At 44.4% G+C, this 12,468-nt stretch overlaps 1 long non-coding RNA gene across 1 annotated transcript; it reads left to right on the forward strand.

The window, feature by feature from the left end:
- Nucleotides 1-637: 637 nt before the first annotated feature.
- Nucleotides 638-11,525, forward strand: LOC131813036 (uncharacterized). Its single transcript, XR_009346582.1, has 3 exons — nucleotides 638-1,249; nucleotides 2,639-2,786; nucleotides 10,655-11,525. It is a non-coding gene; the product is annotated as an uncharacterized LOC131813036 (long non-coding RNA).
- Nucleotides 11,526-12,468: the final 943 nt, after the last annotated feature.

Here is a 12,468-nt window from a genome sequence, read left to right on the forward strand (position 1 = left end):
ACAACAGTTGATGTCGAATTAGACAAACTAAATTTTCTCTAGTGATTGTAGTTCTTAGTTTTTTGTTTTTTTTTTTTTCTTAATTTCAGTGTGGAGGAAATATACTCTCTGGCAAGGAGATAACTGAAATTGCCAATTCTTTTTTTTTTTTTAAGATTTTATTTATTTATCTGATGGAGATCACAAGTAGGCAGAGAGTCAGACAGAGAGAGAGGGGGAAGCAGGCTCCCCGCTGACCAGAGAGCCCGATGTGGGGCTCAATACCAGAACCCTGGGATCATGACCTGAGCAGAAGGCAGAGGCTCAACCCACTGACCACCCAGGCGCCCCTAAATTCTTAAAATATTTAGGTACAGAAATGAATCACAAATTTTACATATCATTAAAACATTGAAATGGGGGTCCATGATAAATTATCACAGAATATTAGAATAATTTTAATCTTGTCACAATTATCACTCATATTGAATGTTTGCCATCTTTTAAAGCAATCTCTAGAGTCATACAGTAAATGAGTATTATGCTTCACTCATATATACACAGTTAATTCATGAGCAACTCCAGAATCACAAATAAGAGCCAAAAGAAAAGCAAGAAAATGCAAAATTCAGCACCAAAGACAAATCAGTGTTGGTTATGCAAAAATTTATAGAATTCACATCTGATCTGAGACACAGTATTTGGAGTTTGGTGTTTGTCTTATCTAAGTACTTCTGCTGATCGTTTTAGTCCCTGCACTAAAATGCTGCATTTTATCTCTCAAGTCCCTGCATTTCTGGCCTTGAGAGATAACAGAAAAAAATATACGTTGGTCTCGGCCCCCTCTTCCACCTCATTCTTGGCACAGAGCTCCTGAAACCCTTGTAAATTCCTAAATGATAAGCACACAAGAGCAACTCTGTTCTAAAATGTGGTCTTTGACCCTGGCTCCCAATACAAGCTCCTAACCCCCTTGGAATTTCCTAGGTGACAGGAGTGTCTTTTGTTCTAATGGGATGACTGGGTGGGCTCCGATGGCTCTAGGAAAGGGGGCAGGGAGCTTGGAATTTTCTCCCGAGAAAGGAGAGGGCCTGGAAATGGAGTTAATGATTGATCGTGCTTCAGGGAGGAAGCCTCCATAAAATTTGCCAATTGTACAGGGTTTGGAAAACTTCCAGGTTGGTGAACACATCTACATAGTAGGAGGGTGACCCAACCCTGCTCCATGGGAAAGAAGCTCCTGAGCTTGGGACCCTCCCCGGAGTTCACGGTATGTATCTCCTCATCTAGTTGTTCATCTGTATCCTTTATCCTATCCTTTAATAAACCAGTAAGTGAAAGTAAGGGTTTCCCTGACCTCTGTGAGCTGTACTACCCAAGAATCAAACCCAAGGGGGAGGAGCCTCCAATTTGTAGGCAAGTTGGACAGACGTTGTGGGTAAGCTGAGGACCTTCTCCTTGAGACTGGCCTCTGAAGCAGAGGGGAGGGAGAGCAGTCCTGTGGGACGGAGCCCTTTACCTGTGGGATCTGTATTATCTATATTATCTCCAAGAAGACGGTATCAGAATTGGTTACACTGCAGACACCCCGCTGGTATGAGAGCTGCGTGGTGTGGGAGACACATGCTCCCACTAGGTGTCGGAAGTGCTCTGACAGTGGTGGCCGTGTGAGAGCACAGGAACCACACAAGAAGACTGGGTTTATCCCAACTCAGACCTGAAAGGGCATAACCCATAACTCTTCACAACTTTCTGCCTCAGCCACCTTTTGATTCAAGAGCATCAGGCAGGGGGCACCCAGCTGGCACAGTTGGAGAAGCATGTGGCTCTTGATCTCGGGGCGGTGAGTTTGAGCCCCACATTGGGTGTAGAGATTCCTTAAATAAAGTTTTAAAACTTCATTTAAAAAAAAATAGGGCAAGAGATACGAAGTGTTTCCATGAGCCTGAATAGTGTTAGCCATAGCAGCAGATGTCCGAAGTTCTAGGCTGTGACCAGCCAGTTGCTGACCGCCAGATCTCAAGGCACAGAGGTTTCCATCTGCTCTTGAATAGATGTGTGCATGTTGTGTGTACACGTGTGTGTTACACAGAATCCTCTAAGACGTGGGGGCAGAAGCCCCTCCAGTCTGGGTCTGAGGGTAGGCCTGGACTCAATGAAAGCCAAATGACCTTACATCACGCTACAGAGGAGAAGAGTTCATGTCCTTTTGTTACCAAAACCCACGTTTGGCTGCTCACAGCTTGAAAGCCAGTACTCAAGGGACAAGTGCTGGTTGGAAAGGAAAATTTGCTTTCAAAGTCCCTTTTCCAAAGTCCCTTTGCTTTATTCAGGAAGCTGGCAACCTGAGAAGATGCTGGACTAATGGCCAAAGACCCTTTCCCAAAGTCTCGGACCAAGCAAGCGTTTTTTAAGGGGGAGGCAGGAGGAAGTGGGTAGGGTCGACATGCAGGGGAAGCATTCTCAACATGATCTCTTGCAGATTTGCTGGCATGGAGGAAGGCCATTCCCTAGTGTGGTCAAGCCTGATCTTCTGGGACCACCTGGTTCCTTGTTTCCCCAGGGTCAGGGCTCTGTTGAGGTCTCAAAGAAGCTATCATTAGTTGAGCTATAAGCTAGAAAGCACTGGTTAATGAGTTAGACATATGGAGTCTTTCAGCTGCTTGGAACACAGCTCCGTTTTGAATGAAGAAAACTGATGGGAGAGGCGAGCGAGCCCAGAGAAATGCACGCTGTTGTTAAGAGCATCATCTTCACGCTGTCAGCAGAGATTCGAGTCTACCAAAACATCCACTGTCACATAAAAGGTAATGGATTGATTGAAGTGTATTGGTTTTGTAGTTTTGTTTGTGTTGAAGTCATCAACCTGATTTCTAAATGATTCTTAATTTTTTTTTTTAAAGATTTTATTTATTTATTTGACAGACAGATCACAAGTAGGCAGAGAGGCAGGCAGAGAGAGAGGAGGAAGCAGGCTCCCCGCTGAGCAGAGAGCCCGGTACGGGGCTCGATTCCAGGACTCTGGGATCATGACCTGAGCCAAAGGCAGAGGCCTTAACAAACTGGGTCACCCAGATGCCCCAACAATTCTTAATTTTGAGAAATACCATATTTACTTTGAAAGTCTTGCAAAGGCACAGGACTCTGACCGATTTATGGGTGTTAAGAGATAACTGAAAAATCATCATTCCTGTTGCTGATTAGGTATTAGATGGTTGATACTGAACAGGAAGCTTCCTTTAAAACAATGGGAAAGGGGCGCCTGGGTGGCTCAGTGGGTTAAGCCTCTGCCTTCGGCTCAGGTCATGATCCCAGGGGCCTGGGATCGAGTCCCGAATTGGGTTTTCTGCTCAGCAGGGAGCCTGCTTCTCCTCATCTCTCTCTCTGTCTGTCTCTCTGCCTATTTGTGATCTCTCCCTCTGTCAAATAAATAAATAAAATCTTAAAAAAAAAAAAAAACAAACAATGGGAAAATACCGGTAAGGGATGACACTTGTAATTCTTCTAACAGTCTCATGTCAGTGCAACATTGTCCTGTCTGATTGGTCTTGTATCATCCACACTGCCCAGCACGGTGATTTGCATGTAGAAAGCACTCAGTGAAACGTTCAGATACTTATGGAAAAAAGGCAAACTGCCAAAGGTCATATGCATTTTTACCAAGTTGTAAAATAATGTCTTAGAGATACAATGTAGAAGATAAGATATGTCTTAGGGATACTATGTAGTAGAAACTTAAAGTTCTGTATTGGAGCAATGAAAACTACATTCAGAGGGTGCCTGGATGCGTCTGCATTCAGCTCAGGTCATGATCCCAGCATCCTGGGATCAAGCCCCATATCAGGAGGAGAGAAGGTCCCTTGCTTCTGAAACTGGAGATGCCACCCCCCGCAGACACCGCCATAAGGACATAGGGCTCCGGGCTGCCTCTGACCAGAGTCACAGAGCCCTGAGTTACTGAGAAAGGAACCTGTAAAACAGCCTCAAGAAATAACATAGAGTTGCCTCCCAAAAAGCCTGTGGGCTGCTGATCTGCCCAAGATAACAGACATAATGTGCTGTGCTTACAAGAAAAAAATAACAGCTTGCAGTTCAATAATAGCCAGTCACAGGACGTAGAACCTTCGCCTGCGTGGTCTGGAGCAGACACTGCACACAGTCTGCGGCAAATGTCTGGCAGAGTCAGGCCCCTGATGCGGGACGACCGCCTTGCTGCAGTCACGCTGAAACCAGACAGGGAGTCAGCAGAGGGGACCAGAAGATCAAGAAAGGAATTATTACAGCCGGTCAAATTCCTAATTAATCAGCATGATCATGATTAATCAGCATGATCCACAACCTGATTCCCTAAGTCTGAAGTTCCACCCTTTGAAAACCATTGTTCATAAGCCATCTGGGAATTCAGGACTCTGAGCAGCAGTTCCCCCTTCTGGGCGGTGCCACACCAGCCCACAGCCCTGCTTGCATCGATGCAAGGGCTGGGGTCAGATTTTTCACTGGCTTGCCATGTCCTCGGCAGATGACCTCTTGTTTGGTTGGGTTATACTTCTAGCACAGTCTTCTCTTCTGCTTATGTCAAAGCACGCGTGCTCTCTCTCTGTCTCGTGGGCTCCATGTCCAACATGGGGCTTGAATCATGACCCTGAGATCAAGAGTCCCATGCTCTACCAACTGAGCCAGCCACACACCCCTCCCTGCCTCTCTCTTATAAGGACACTTGTGATTGCACTTAGGGGTCACCAGGACAATCCCGGAAAACCTCCCCATTTCAAAACTCTTAACTCACCTGTAAAGTCCCCTTTTTTCATGTAAGGTAATACTGACAGGTTCCAGGGAGTAGGACCTGACCGCAAATAACTTTACCTTTAGTCACAGTAGGAATGCAGTTCATTCCTAAGGTTGGGTTTGAATAAAATTGGCCCAAGAATAGTAAATTAAAGGTATTAATTAATTAAAAAGGAATTTTAAGAACGCTGGGAGATTTGGAACATACAGCACGGGGCTGGTATTTTATCATTAATGATTTCCAATCAGAGCCCTTCAGGCAATTTATTAAATTTTCAAAGGGCACCAAGCCTCGAGGAGCTGTTAATAATGCTACTGTAATAGTTTAAGACAAGCACACACCTTGAACTTTGAAGGAAGAGTAAAGCTGAAGGTCACTAATTCTCATATTAGCTACATTCAGTAAGAGCCCACAAAGCATCCTTTAGGAACTTTCAAAAAAGTGAAAAAGCAAAAATGGGGTTCTGGAATGCATTCTCATGTTAGAGAAAAGGAGAGATCATTCCGTTTGTATCTTCATTAAATGTTTGTTGAATAAATGAACCAAAGTGCACATCTTGGCTTCTATAGGTCAACTGGTGGGTGTGTCTGCCTAGCACACTGGTAGAAACCTGGAAGATACCAAAAGGTACTGGAAACCTGGACCCTTAGAGGTGACCAGGTTAGAAGTAGATGACACAAAGCCTTATTCTGCTCACGCTGTCATGCTCCATGAGGAGCCAATGCAATTTTGCGAGTTACCCCCTGAAAACAACAGGGTTCAACTTAAGTAAAGGGACAGACCCGGGGTGCCTGGATGGTTCAGTCAGTTAAGCGTCTGCCTTCAGCTCCAGTCATGATCCCAGGATTCTGGGATCGAGTTCCACATTGGGCTCCTTGCTAAATGGGGAGTCTACTGCTCCCCCTGCTTGTGCTCTCTCTCTCTCTCTTTCTCTCAGACAAATAAAATCTTTTTTAAAAAAATAAAATAAAGGGGGACGCCTGGGTGGCTCAGTTGGTTAAGCAGCTGCCTTCGGCTCAGGTCATGATCCCGGCGTCCTGGGATCGAGTCCCACATCGGGCTCCTTGCTCGGCAGGGAGCCTGCTTCTCCCTCTGCCTCTGCCTACCATTCTGTCTGCCTGTGCTTGCTCTCTCCCCCTCTCTCTCTCTGATAAATAAATAAAATCTTTAAAAAAATAAAATAAAATAAAGGGACAAAGCAGTGATAAAATAAAACTCTTACTTTTTAAAGTCAACAAATCTGTTAAAACATTCCCAAACTAATTGTGCCGGCTCTCGTGGTCCTCTTCTCCTTGCCCCACCGGAGGAGGTACCCCTTGACCTCCCTCCATGGGGAAGGAGGCAGAAAGACCTAACCCCTTGGTGTCTGCCCGAAAACTGTGGACTGGACCTGACTGCACATGGGGCTACAATCTGCACCAGTTGGTGGCTGTGACCACACCACATACTATTATCCTTGGCCGTGGGTATAAATGCAAGGGGGGGCCTCACCTACTCATTGACTTTGATAAAAAGAAACAGACTCAAAATGGATTCACTTGGGTGCCTGGGTGGCTCAGTGGGTTAAGCTTCTGTCTTCGGCTCAGATCATGGTCTCAGGGTCCCGGGATAGAGCCCCCCCACCCCACATCGGGCTCTCTGCTCAGCGGGGAGCCTTCTTCCTCCTCTCTCTCTCTGCCTGCCACTCTGCCTACTTGTTATCTCTCTCTGTCAAACAAATAAATAAAAATCTTTAAAAAAAAATAGATTCACTTATGTTAAGTCTCACTGAGACTTAATACCTACACTAACTGCAGTGCCAGCTTCTCCCACGGGTGAAATTTTAGACCGATCTGTCCGGAATTTTCCTGATCAGCACTGGGGAAGAGACCTGCAGGGTAAGGCCCCCACGCCCTTTCCCTCTAAGGGAAGGTGACCTTGCCTGAAACAATCCTTTCTTTTCTTTTGCTGATGGATTCCCTGTGCTGACCTGTTTCTGCCTATACCAGCCTTGCACTTCGGGCAGGTCCTAAAGCAGCCTTCTATTCACCAGCCAATGAGAGGATAGAGTGTGTGTCCTTTACCAGCTATTTGTAAACAGAAAGTGGTGGCATCTTGGATTATTTCATTTCTCAAAGCCTCAATGTCTCCACATCTTTATTTATTTATTTTTTTAATTTACTTCTTTGAGAGAGTGAGAGAGACAGCAAGAGTGGGCATGAGTGGGAGGAGGGGCAGAGAGAGAATCAAGCAGACTCCCTGCTGAGTGCGGAGCCAACCCAGGGCTCCATCGCCCACCCAGAGATTATGATCCACGTGGAAATCAAGAGTTTGACACTTAATCGACTGAATCACCCAGGCGCCCTGTATCTCTACATTTTTAAAACTGAAAGATGATCACTGTATCCTTCTCAAAGGTAAGTCTTGAGACAGCACAAGTGAGGCCTAGCAATAGTAAAGATCCCATAAAGGATACTAATTACTCCTAAAGTTTCTAGAGGTTTCATTTCATGGTATGTAAATTCCCCTTAAATCATCAGACTATCTGTCTAACTTTTTAACTGAAACCCACTCTCCTTCAAGGGTATCTTCTCCAAGATTCCTAAAAGGTGGAAAATGCTCGAGTCCAACCATACAGATCATGGTAGAGAGTGCTATTATTACTCCTTTCCACAGATGAGGAAATTGAACAATTGAAAAGTAACTGAAGAGTGTTAACTCAGTAAGTGGCAGAACCAGGATCTTAATCCAGAGTCTGGTTCTAGAGGTCGATCTCTTAACGAGTGGGCAATTCTACCCCTTTTTTTGTAGCTTAGAATCTCCTGAAATAACTTTACCCCATTTTATGTTAAAGGATCTGAAATAAGAATTTTTTTTAAAAGCATATAGTTTTAGTAGCCAGCTTCCAGGATGGTCCCTGCTTTGGACTGAATGTTTGTGTCCCTAGAGCCCAAAATCCATCTGTTGAAATCCTTGTCGCCAGCATGTGGTTACTAGGAGGCGGGGCTTTGTGGAGGCCTGTAGGTCATAAGGGCAAAGCCCTCATAAAGGGGATTAGTGTCGCTATAAAAGAGACCTCAGAGAGCTCCTTTACTCCTACTGTTAGAGCAGGCGGTTACTTAGGCTTTGACAGGATGCCTGGAGGACAGCAAAGAGGGAGTCACAACCCATTATCAGGAAAGCCAGAGACCTGTCTTGGCAGCATTCCAAAAACAAAGCCACAGGAAGCTGAATTAAACCAGACAAGCCCAAAATAAAGGAGGCCAGAGACCCTGACCAAGTAAAGGCACAAAACCCTGGGAAATCCCTTCCCCAAGTAATAAATACTCCACCCTCCTAGTTAACAACTGTCTGTAAGAGACCCAAACCCCTGGCGCAGCTCTCTCTTAAGCTCTCTAGCTCTCACATTTTGAGAGTGTACTCTTGCCCCCCCCCTTTTAAAAAGATGTATTTATTTATCTGAGAAAGAGAGAGAGTGAGCAGGGGGAGAAGCAGAGGGAGAGGGAGACAAGCAGACTTCCCACTAAGTGAAGAGCCTGACTTGGGGCTCAATCCCAGGACCCTGAGATCATGAGCTGAGTTGAAATCAAGAGTCAGCTGCTTAACTGACTGAGCCACCCAGGCATCCCTTTTTTTTTTTTTTTTTTTTTAAAGATTTATTTATTTAAGAGCATACTCTAGCTTTAATAAATTCTTCACTTACACTGCTCAACCATGGTGCCTGGTCGGTCCTTGAATGTCTGGTCAGTCTCTTGCAGGAGACCAAGAGCCTCCAGTGATACCTGGGGGAATGAGCTGGGTGGAGGCCTCAGGGCCCAAGGTCTCCCCAGTCCACCGGGCAATGCTGCTACCATATAGGGATACTGCAAAAAGACAGATGTCTATGAATGGGAAGGCAGGCCCTCACCAGAGCCAGATCATGCTGCTGCTTTGATCTTGAACTTCCCAGCCTCCAGAACTGGGAGAAATAAAATCATCCTTTAGAAGCCACCTAGTCTATGGTATTCTGAGTCCCCAGTGATCCCAACTCCCTGTATGCTTTGCAGTCCCTTCTGCAATGGATCAGGGTCCGTCTGTGAGCAACAGTATATGGCAGAAGAATGCTATGTCACTCCTAAGATTGGGTGATAAAAGACGCTGTGGCTTCTGTCTTGGTCACTCGTTCTCCCTCTTGTATCACGTGCTCCAGCTGTGAGTCGTCCATGTCATGACCAACCCCATGGCAGGGCCCACAGGTTGAGGCACTGAGGCCTCTTGTCCTTAGCCACGTGAGTGAACTTGCAGGTGGACCCTTCTGTCCAACTGAGCTTTCAAATGATTACAATCCCAGCTCGGATCTTGGCTGCAACCTTACGAAAGACCCTAAACCAGAACCACCCCGCCATGCTGCCTACATTCCAGTCCCTCAGAAACTGTAAGAGGATGTACATTTGTTGTGAGAAACTGTCAAGTTTGGGGGCGCCTGGGTGGCTCAATTGGTTAAGTGTCTGACTCTTTGTTTTGGCCCAGGTCATAATCTCAGGGTCCTGAGATCCAGCCCTGTGCTGGGTTCTGTGCTCAGTGGGGAGCCTGTTTGGGGTTCTGTCTTTCCCTTTCCTTCTGCCTCACCGCCCCCCTCACATAAATAAATAAGTAAATAAATCTTTTTAAAAATTGCCAGGTTTGGAGGTAATTTGTTACAAGCAGTAGATAATTAATATGGCAATTGTCTCAAACTTCTACACAATTTATTTTAAAGGCTGTCTAGCCTAATGCATTTTCCATAAATATTTAATCACAAAATAGCAAAAGAGAGTTAAGGAGGCTCCAACTGGAAGCTGGGAGCTATTCTCAACTCTCTACTTTGATAGTAAAGGCCCATAATAAGCATAATGCCTTTGTAGGACTGCTACAGGGCCTTTCCTTATCAATCAGCAGAGTCACAGGACTGCCATATGCCATCCTTTGGTCCTGGACTTTTCCCTAGTTGATGTGGAGGATCTGTGTATTCATCAGCTGATCTATGACCACATAACAAGATGGGCAGGAAAATGTGGCCACAATCCCCACCAGCCATCTCCAGAACTCCTTTCATCTTGTCAAACTGAAACTCTATAACCCATTACACAACAAGTCTCCATGCTCCCTTTCTCCCCGGCCCTTGGCAAACACCATTCCACTTTGAAGATTTTATTTATTTATTTATTTGTCAGAGAGAGAGAGAGCAAGAGCGAGCACAGGCAGAGTGGCAGGCAGAGTCAGAGGGAGAAGCAGGCTCCCTGCGGAGCAAGGAGCCCGATGTGGGACTCGATCCCAGGACGCTGGGATCATGACCCGAGCCGAAGGCAGCTGCTCAACCAACTGAGCCACCCAGGCGTCCCAACACCATTCCACTTTGTATGATTTTGGCTACTTTAAGTACCTGAGATAAGTGGAATCACACAGTATTTGCCCTTTGCCACTGGTATATTTCACTTGGCATAACATCCTTAAGGTTCATGCATGCTATATAGCATATATCAGAACTACCTTCTATTTTAAGGCTGAATAATATTATAGTCTATGTATTTACCATATCTTGTTTATCTATTCATCTTATCCATGGTCTTGGGTTGCTTCCACCTCCTGGCTACTGTGAATAGTGCTGCTATGAATACAGGTGTGCAGATATGTCTTTGAGGTCCTGATTTCAATTATCTGTGTAAACATCCAGAAATGGAATTGCTAAACCATATTGTAATTCTATTTTTAATTTTTTCGAGTAACCATCATGCTGTTTTCCACAATAGTTGTACCATTTTATATTCCCACCAACAGTGCACAAGAGTTTCAATTTCTCTGACATTTATTATTTTATTTTCTGTTTTTTTATAGTAGCCATCCAATGGATGTGAAGTGGTTATTCATTTAATTTTTATTTCCTTTTTACAGATGACAGAACTGAAGCACTGAAAGGTTAAACAAGGGCTCACAACCATTAAGTGTTAGAGCCAGGATTTGAACCCAAGTAAACTGACCCACTATGAACTGATATGTCTAAATTCTATGAGGCAGAAGTTCCAAAACTCTCAAGGAGAAGACAGAGGAAGTTCAAGAGCTAACACCCACCAAGTAAAGGACAAAAAAAAAAAAAAAAAATAGAAGCAAATTAAATTTCTCTTTCTTCTGATAATGTTCTCCCAATGCTTGGAGGCTGAATTTGCCAGGAAATTACAAAGTACTGTCCTGGAGATAGAACTCTTTTTTGCTGTTGTTGCTTTCACCATAAATGAGCTTCTTTCAGAATGTCCATTGGATGTAGACTGGTAACAGACACATGAAAAGATGCTCAACATCACTCATCATCTGGGAAATACAAATCAAAACTACAAACTTATACCTGTCAGAATGGCTAAAATTAACAGAGGAAACAACAGATGTTGGGAGAATGAGAAAGGAGAACCCTCTTGCACTGTTGGGGAGAATGCAAACTGATGCAGCCACTCTGGAGAACAGTATGGAGGTTCCTCAGAAAGTAAAAAATAGGACGACTTATGACCTAGCAATCGCATTACTAGGTATTTACCCAAAGGATACAAAAATACTTTTTCAAAGGGACCCATGCACCCTGATGTTTACAACAGCATTATCAACACTAGCACAATTAGGGAAAGAGCCCAAATATCCATTGACTGATGAACGGATAAAGAAGTTGTGGTATATATACACAAAATAATATCGGTCATAAAAAGGAATGAAATCCTGCCAGCTGCGATAACTTGGATGAAGCTACAGTTTATTATACTAAGCAAAATAAGTCAGTCAGAGAAAGACAAAGACACATATGTGAAATTTAAGAAACTTAAGAAAGAGATGAACATGGGAAGGGGCAAGGAGAGAGGCAAACCAGAAAACAGTCTTAACTACAGAGAACAAACTGAGGCCTGCTGGAGGGAGGTGAGTGGGGGATGGGCCAAATGGGGGACAGGCATTAAGGAGGGCACTTGTGATGAGCCCTGCATGTTGTATGTAAGTGATGAATCCTAAATCCTACACTTGAAACTAATACTACCCTGTATGTTAACTGGAATTTAAATAAACATTTTTTAAAAACAAAGAAATCAGACTTAGGAGCTTTCTTATGCCTTGGTTTCTGTATTGTCTAGTCAGACCACCTTTTTTTTTTTTTTTAAGATTTTATTTATTTATTTGACAGAGAGAAATCACAAGTAGTCGGAGAGGCAGGCAGAGAGAGAGAGAGAAGCAGGCTCCCTGCTGAGCCGAGAGCTCGATGCGGGACTCGATCCCAGGACCCTGAGATCATGACCTGAGCCGAAGGCAGCGGCTTAACCCACTGAGCCACCCAGGCGCCCCTAGTCAGACCACCTTAAACCAAAATAATTTCATTAAGGTTTTGTCAGCCATATATATCCCAGTTGTCTTTTCAGTCAGCCCAGGATTCAAAAATACCTCCCCTTTTTTGGTAAATATTTTGTTTTATTATTATTATTTTTTTAAGTAATCTCTACACCCAACATGGGACTCAAACTCATGACCTGCAGATCAAGAGTCACATGCTCTTTCAACTGAGTCGACCAGGCGCACCTCAGGAAGGCCTCTTAATTGAAAAGCAGCCCTGGCCAACTCTCAGAAGGCTTAAGTATTATACTTTATATCTGTATTAAAGATGTCAACAAGACCTGGCCTCAAAGGAATTCCTTCCTGCAGAGTAGAGACAACGTGTGGGATCTAAGAATGTGGGCCTT

Source organism: Mustela lutreola, chromosome 12 (assembly GCF_030435805.1).
Source record: "Mustela lutreola isolate mMusLut2 chromosome 12, mMusLut2.pri, whole genome shotgun sequence".
Taxonomy (NCBI): Eukaryota; Metazoa; Chordata; class Mammalia; order Carnivora; family Mustelidae; genus Mustela; species Mustela lutreola.